We start from the raw sequence: 5,485 nt of genomic DNA on the forward strand, positions 1-5,485 counted from the left end.
TATATGGAAAGATTAGGAGACTGCACAGTGGCTTTGGAATGCCATGCCTACATGCTACTGTATGTGTATGAATTTTGTGGTGCCAGGCATGGGCAATGGCAGCCTTTGTGGAATCCCTTACCACACCACCATATTCTTTATCTGCAGATAGTCGCATACTTGAATACAGAACTCATCTACCACAGGGACAGAAACAGATTAAAAAAAACAGATGAGAAGTTGAGATTTATTCCAAAATATGACCCTATGATTATAGAGGCATAGAAGTCTGAGATCTGTGGTTGGTACACTGCAGACCCAGGAGCCTGAACACAGAGTGGGAAGGCCTTAGATCCAGGAGCAAGGATCTCCTGAGAAGAAGTCCTGAGACCCAACATGAGTCAGTGTCTTAGCCCCACATGGAAGGCTGGAAAAAAGAGCAATTATTTCAGCTTCTGGCCGAGGAGAAAGTGGTCCACAGCATCTCTTGAGGGCTAGCCTCTTTCCTCTATGTTTTCACCTGTATGGAGGAGGCCCACCTGCACCAGAGAGAGCACTGAGCTTAACTTATTCCATAGACACAAGTGTTTCATCCAGGAACTTCTCACAGACCTGTGCAGACAACAAAGATTTATTCTTACGACCTTGTCAAATCAACCCAAGATCACCACTGTGCACGGTGACATGCATTTGTAACCCACCGGATTTTGTGAGATTAGCTGTGTTTTAAGTTCTTTGTATGGAGGAGGTTTGTATGCATGTGTGTGAGTGTACCCGTGTGTGAGTGTGGGGGGTATAGTTAGAGGTTGAAGATGGGCATCCTCCTCTTTTATTCTCCATTCCCCCTTTCTCCCCTAAAGTCTGTCAATAAGCCTGTTGCCCATCAGTTGGCTAGAGTAGCTGGTCAGTGAGTTCTGGGGATCTGCCTGTGTGCCCCATCCTCACCCTTACCACAGCCAACATTGGCATTATAGGCACAGATCACCACACCTAGCTTTGCTTTTGTTGCTATTTTTTAGATGGAATATAACATAGCCCAGGGTAATCCAAACTCTCTTGTAGCTGAGGGCGATGGTGAGCTCCTGCTTCTCCAGCCTCTGCCTCCTGAGAGCTAGGATCACAGCCTTGGTTAAAGATGAGACACGAAACCTGAAAATGTTTGTGTTGTACACAAACAACAAAATCTAGTGAGTAAGGACTGGGATTTGAACTTAGAAAAGTGACAGGAAGGCCACACCTAGAGCCATGTGTTATAATAAATTATCCTAAGATCAACTAGCTGTAGATCTCTGCCATAAAAAAATTAACAAAAATATAAGCAACAGTGACAGATGGCTGGCTTCTTTGTTGTGGTTGTTTTTTTTTTTTTTTTTTTTTTTTTTTTTAGACTTTTTTTGAGACAGGGTTTCTCCGTAGCTTTGGAACCTGTCCTGGAACTAGCTCTTATAGACCAGGCTGGCCTCAAACTCACAGAGATCCGCCTGCCTCTGCCTCCCGAGTGCTGGGATTAAAGTCACGTGCCACTACTACCCAGCCCAGATGGCTGGCTTTAGTCACCCTTTAATACCACAGGCTGTGTAAAAGCTGTACCTGGCACCTACATCAGGCTTCCAAGGCCATGGTTCACAACCGTGGCTCGAGAAGAAGGAGAACTCAGAACTCTAGGATCCTTTGGACGATTAGGTTTCCCTTTCTGCAGGACTGTCCCAAGTCAGACAAGTTGCATTTCTGGAAAATAGTAATTGGTGTATTATGGCGTAGAGACCATGGGGACTCACAGTTGAGATGCTGCGTCACAGGAACAGGGCACCTACATCACCAGCTCCCAGGAAGATGACTCTCAGAAGGAAGATGGCTGTGGTCACTTCCCAAGCGTCTGTCTAGAGGGTTTGAATGAGATGAGCACCAGTTAAACTCATTGCAGCCTGAGGCGTCTCGGATCCTGGGTGCTGACAGTTCCTCCTGAGTCTTGTAACTCCCTAAAATACCTTCAGTGGTCCCTCCCCCCTAGTCAGCTCACTCTGAGTTGCTTCCATCTTTAAATAAATTACTGCCTGGAAGAAGAAGAGGGCTCTGAATTTGAAGTATTGCTTTGGAAGCACAAATTTACCTTCACGGTTTATTACAAGTTGATATATTTTTCAGTATAAATTTCCTTAAATTGGGGCACAGCTGAATTTATAAGAAAACGTGGGAGAAACTTCTTACTTACAATGGGATAAATTTTCATATTCCATCTCCCTAACTATTTAATGCTTTGTCAAATAGATCCAGGCTGATTGTTTTAGTACTTTTTCCAGAGCACCAGGAGAACAATGAAGCTAATTCAAATTAGCTCTTTATTTTCAACTGAAATCTACATAATGCAGGGGAAATTAAAAATGAGCAGAGTCTCACTGAAATATTGTCATTGTTAAAACTGACTGGACACAAGCAATGTTAGTGTTCTCTTTCTCGTCTATTCATTAGTATATTTCATCTGTATGACTGTTTGCCTGCTGTCTGAGGCATGCGTGTGCCTAGCGTTTGTGGAGGTCAGAAGAGAGGATGGAATCCCGTGGGACTGGAGTTACAGACAGGGGTGAGTTGTGGTGTGGGAGCTGGGAACTGAACAGAGGTCCTCTGTAAGAGCATCGTGTGTTCTTTGCCACTGAGCCATCTCTCCAGACCTGAGTGTGGTGGTTTTTTCCTGGTACAGGCTGGTGGAAAAAAGACAGCCTGTGCTGGTGTGAGCTCCAGCTGGTCACAACCAAACGGCAGCTTCAGGCTCAAATGAGACCAACGTTCACTATTTAGAGGAGTTCAGTAAAGGCGGATCTGGAACCAAACTCACTCCAGCTGGTCTGGGAAGAGGAGAATTTGGAAACGGAACAAGTGCATTTTGTGAGAACAAAACTCCCCTGTGGTCTTTACTTTAGGACGGCTGTGCTTCGCTCAGAGGGTCCCTGGAGTGAATTTCCACATCTGTCTGGTTTTGTCTCTTTCTGGCTGCATTAGAAATGCAGATTGGTGTTTCTCTACAGCACCTTTCCAAGGTGATACCCAAGTGAGAACAGGGGCAGAAAACGACTGGCCGGATTCCCTCTGAAGCTGGTGTGAACTTTTAGGTTCCACCTTCACCACTGTCCGTCTCAGACTCCCCTGTCCCCTTTCTTTTCTCTGTTCACACTCTAAAGGTGGTGTATTAATGATTTCCCAGTCACTTTTGGAACAGCTTTCCTCCCATTGGTCGCACTTTCGGTGTTAGTTTGGGCAGCTGCCTATGGCCTGCAGGGGTCCCATGCTGAGTCCCAAGAAGCCTGATTAATCCTCCAATGGGGGCCGGCTGGGGTTAGAAATTGCTCTGAGAAGGAGTTGGGACTTGCCAGTGTCTGAAAATGGTGTGTCATAGAAGTCTGAGTCACAGAGGTCATGTGTCCACCCTCTGTCATCTCTTCCAAGCCAGGCTGAGACCTTCGCACACAGTGATGAGTATGTGTCAAGGTTTCAGCCCACTGAACTTTAGTTCAAAACAGGATTCTGACATTGTAATGAGAATAGGGATGACTAGGCTCGGAGATGGGGATTCTGTGAAATGAATAACAACCGTATGCGTGCAGTTCTCAGCATCCATACAAGCCTAGTGACCCGCATGGGCAATTCTCTACAAAGGATCATGGGATGAATGTGATATAGCATCAGTTTCTGAAATGTCTGACTTCTGTGACCAGAGGTGATCTCCATGCAAGCACCACCCATTTAGGGTTGTCTTCATGTGAACACTGATGCTCATACTAGATGGTTAGCATGGCCTCACTGAGTGGAAATAGCAAGGGACTGCATTTTGAATCCATGTGTCCATAGCAATAGTGATCTGTCAGTCAAGGAGGCATGGGGCGATGAGAATGTGTCTGCTGTTGGTGATGTGCCACGTATCACCAAGGGACTCCACTATGGACTCCCTGAGCACGAGGGAACAGAATGACGGCTAAGACAGGATGATGGCAGACTGTGGCAAAACCCTAGCTCTAAAGTCTCTACTTCAAAGTGACAAACACAGGTACAGTCCATATGCCACTGGCAAAGCCAGATCCCCTTAATCAGCAGGGACATATAATCCTACTCCAGAGCTGGAAGAGGCTATCCATTCAAGCAGCCTTGAATGAGGATGGCACCAGTGTCTACAGGGTGCCTGGCACATGACAGGTGCTGGAGGGTGTGTGTGTCAGATAAACAAAGGAATGAACAAAGGCACAGGAATGAAATAGACTTTGTGTCACCCAGAGTTCCCCTTGGTACCTGCACACAGTTCTAAAGGCATTTTGATTAGAATGTCCATGAAAGGACTATGTTTCAAAGATTATCTTTAATAGAGATGACTCCTTTATTTCATGAGCATGTGCATGTTTGCCTGTGCGTGGGTACACCTACACATGTGCATGGAGCCAGAGGTCAAACTTGGGTGTAATTCCTCAGGAGCTGCACACTTGGATTTTTGAGACTGGTCTCCTTCGGGATGGGAAGATAGTGGATTAGGCTAGGCTGGCTGTGAGAACTAGGTATCCCCCGTCTCTTTCTCCCCAGCACTGGGATTACAAGCACACCCACCACACCTGTTTTTTAGGTGGATGTTAGAGTTGAACTCAGGCCCTTACACCTGTATGGAAAGTACTTTATCCATAGCGATACCATCTGAGACCCAGTTCTGATTATTCACGTTTAGAAAGCCTTGGGCTGGGAGAGCCCAGTGGAGAATGGGCTGGCTAAGTCCCTCCTTGCATTCTGCATTGGCGCACAGAATATTTTCCCATGCCTTTCCCAAAAGAGGTTTGGCAGGTCAGTTTGAACAGTTATGTGATTGTTAGAGTGTTAAAGGCGAAGGGCTTTGACGTAAGACTCAAAAGAACTATGTGTAAAACGACCATAAATGACCACCTGCTTTGTAGACAAGTGTCTAGGGAACATTAGTCAAAATGATGGCTCCCTTTGATTGGCTTTCCATGAAATGGCTAAAAGATGCCACTCAAGCGGCCATGCCGGATTAGCTGGCTTCCGGACCTATGGACACACTGAGGCTGACGGCCACTTTTATCACTGTGCTTTGTTCTTAGTAAGTACCAGTCCAAAGAGCTGCTTCCTGCCAAGAGAAGAGAACAAACAAATGTGTTTAAGTGTCCCTTCAATTTCCGGGAGGCCTAAACTCTACCCATAATTCGGTTCATTTGTAGCCGATCATGGGGGAGGATAATGAGTAAGGAAGATGGTGGAAGCAGAGGACAGGTTGCTAGGAAACAGATTTACTTCTCACATTCAGACAAATAAACTAAAGACGCGCTGCTAATGAATCTAGTTATCACTAGTCTTGGTTTCAAGGACGCTCATTACAGACGTGTTCTCTTCCTGAAAAAGCAGCAGTCAAGAGGTGGAGATGTGGTGGAGGAGGAGCAGGGTAAATGATGTGGGAGGGGGAGGAGGAGCAGGGTAGGTGGGGGAGGAGGAGCAGGGTAGGTGGGGGAGGGGGGGAGGA

The 5,485-nt window shown here is 46.2% G+C and overlaps 2 long non-coding RNA genes across 2 annotated transcripts in view; one reads left to right on the top strand and one right to left on the bottom strand.

Moving 5' to 3' along the window:
- LOC126510890 (uncharacterized) overlaps nucleotides 1–5,485 on the top strand; it is an 82,680-nt gene that overhangs the window by 34,871 nt on the left and 42,324 nt on the right. The window lies entirely within an intron of this gene.
- Nucleotides 254–5,485, bottom strand: part of LOC126510889 (uncharacterized) — a 27,687-nt gene continuing 22,455 nt past the window's right edge. The window contains exons 2-3 of the long non-coding RNA XR_007594546.1: nucleotides 1,758–1,859; nucleotides 254–591 (exon numbers count right to left, since the gene is read on the bottom strand). This is a non-coding gene — a long non-coding RNA (uncharacterized lncRNA). The remainder of the gene's footprint in view (nucleotides 592–1,757; nucleotides 1,860–5,485) is intronic.

Source organism: Alexandromys fortis, unplaced genomic scaffold (assembly GCF_014885135.2).
Source record: "Alexandromys fortis isolate MF-2015 unplaced genomic scaffold, M_Fortis_MF-2015_v1.1 scaffold_103, whole genome shotgun sequence".
Taxonomy (NCBI): Eukaryota; Metazoa; Chordata; class Mammalia; order Rodentia; family Cricetidae; genus Alexandromys; species Alexandromys fortis.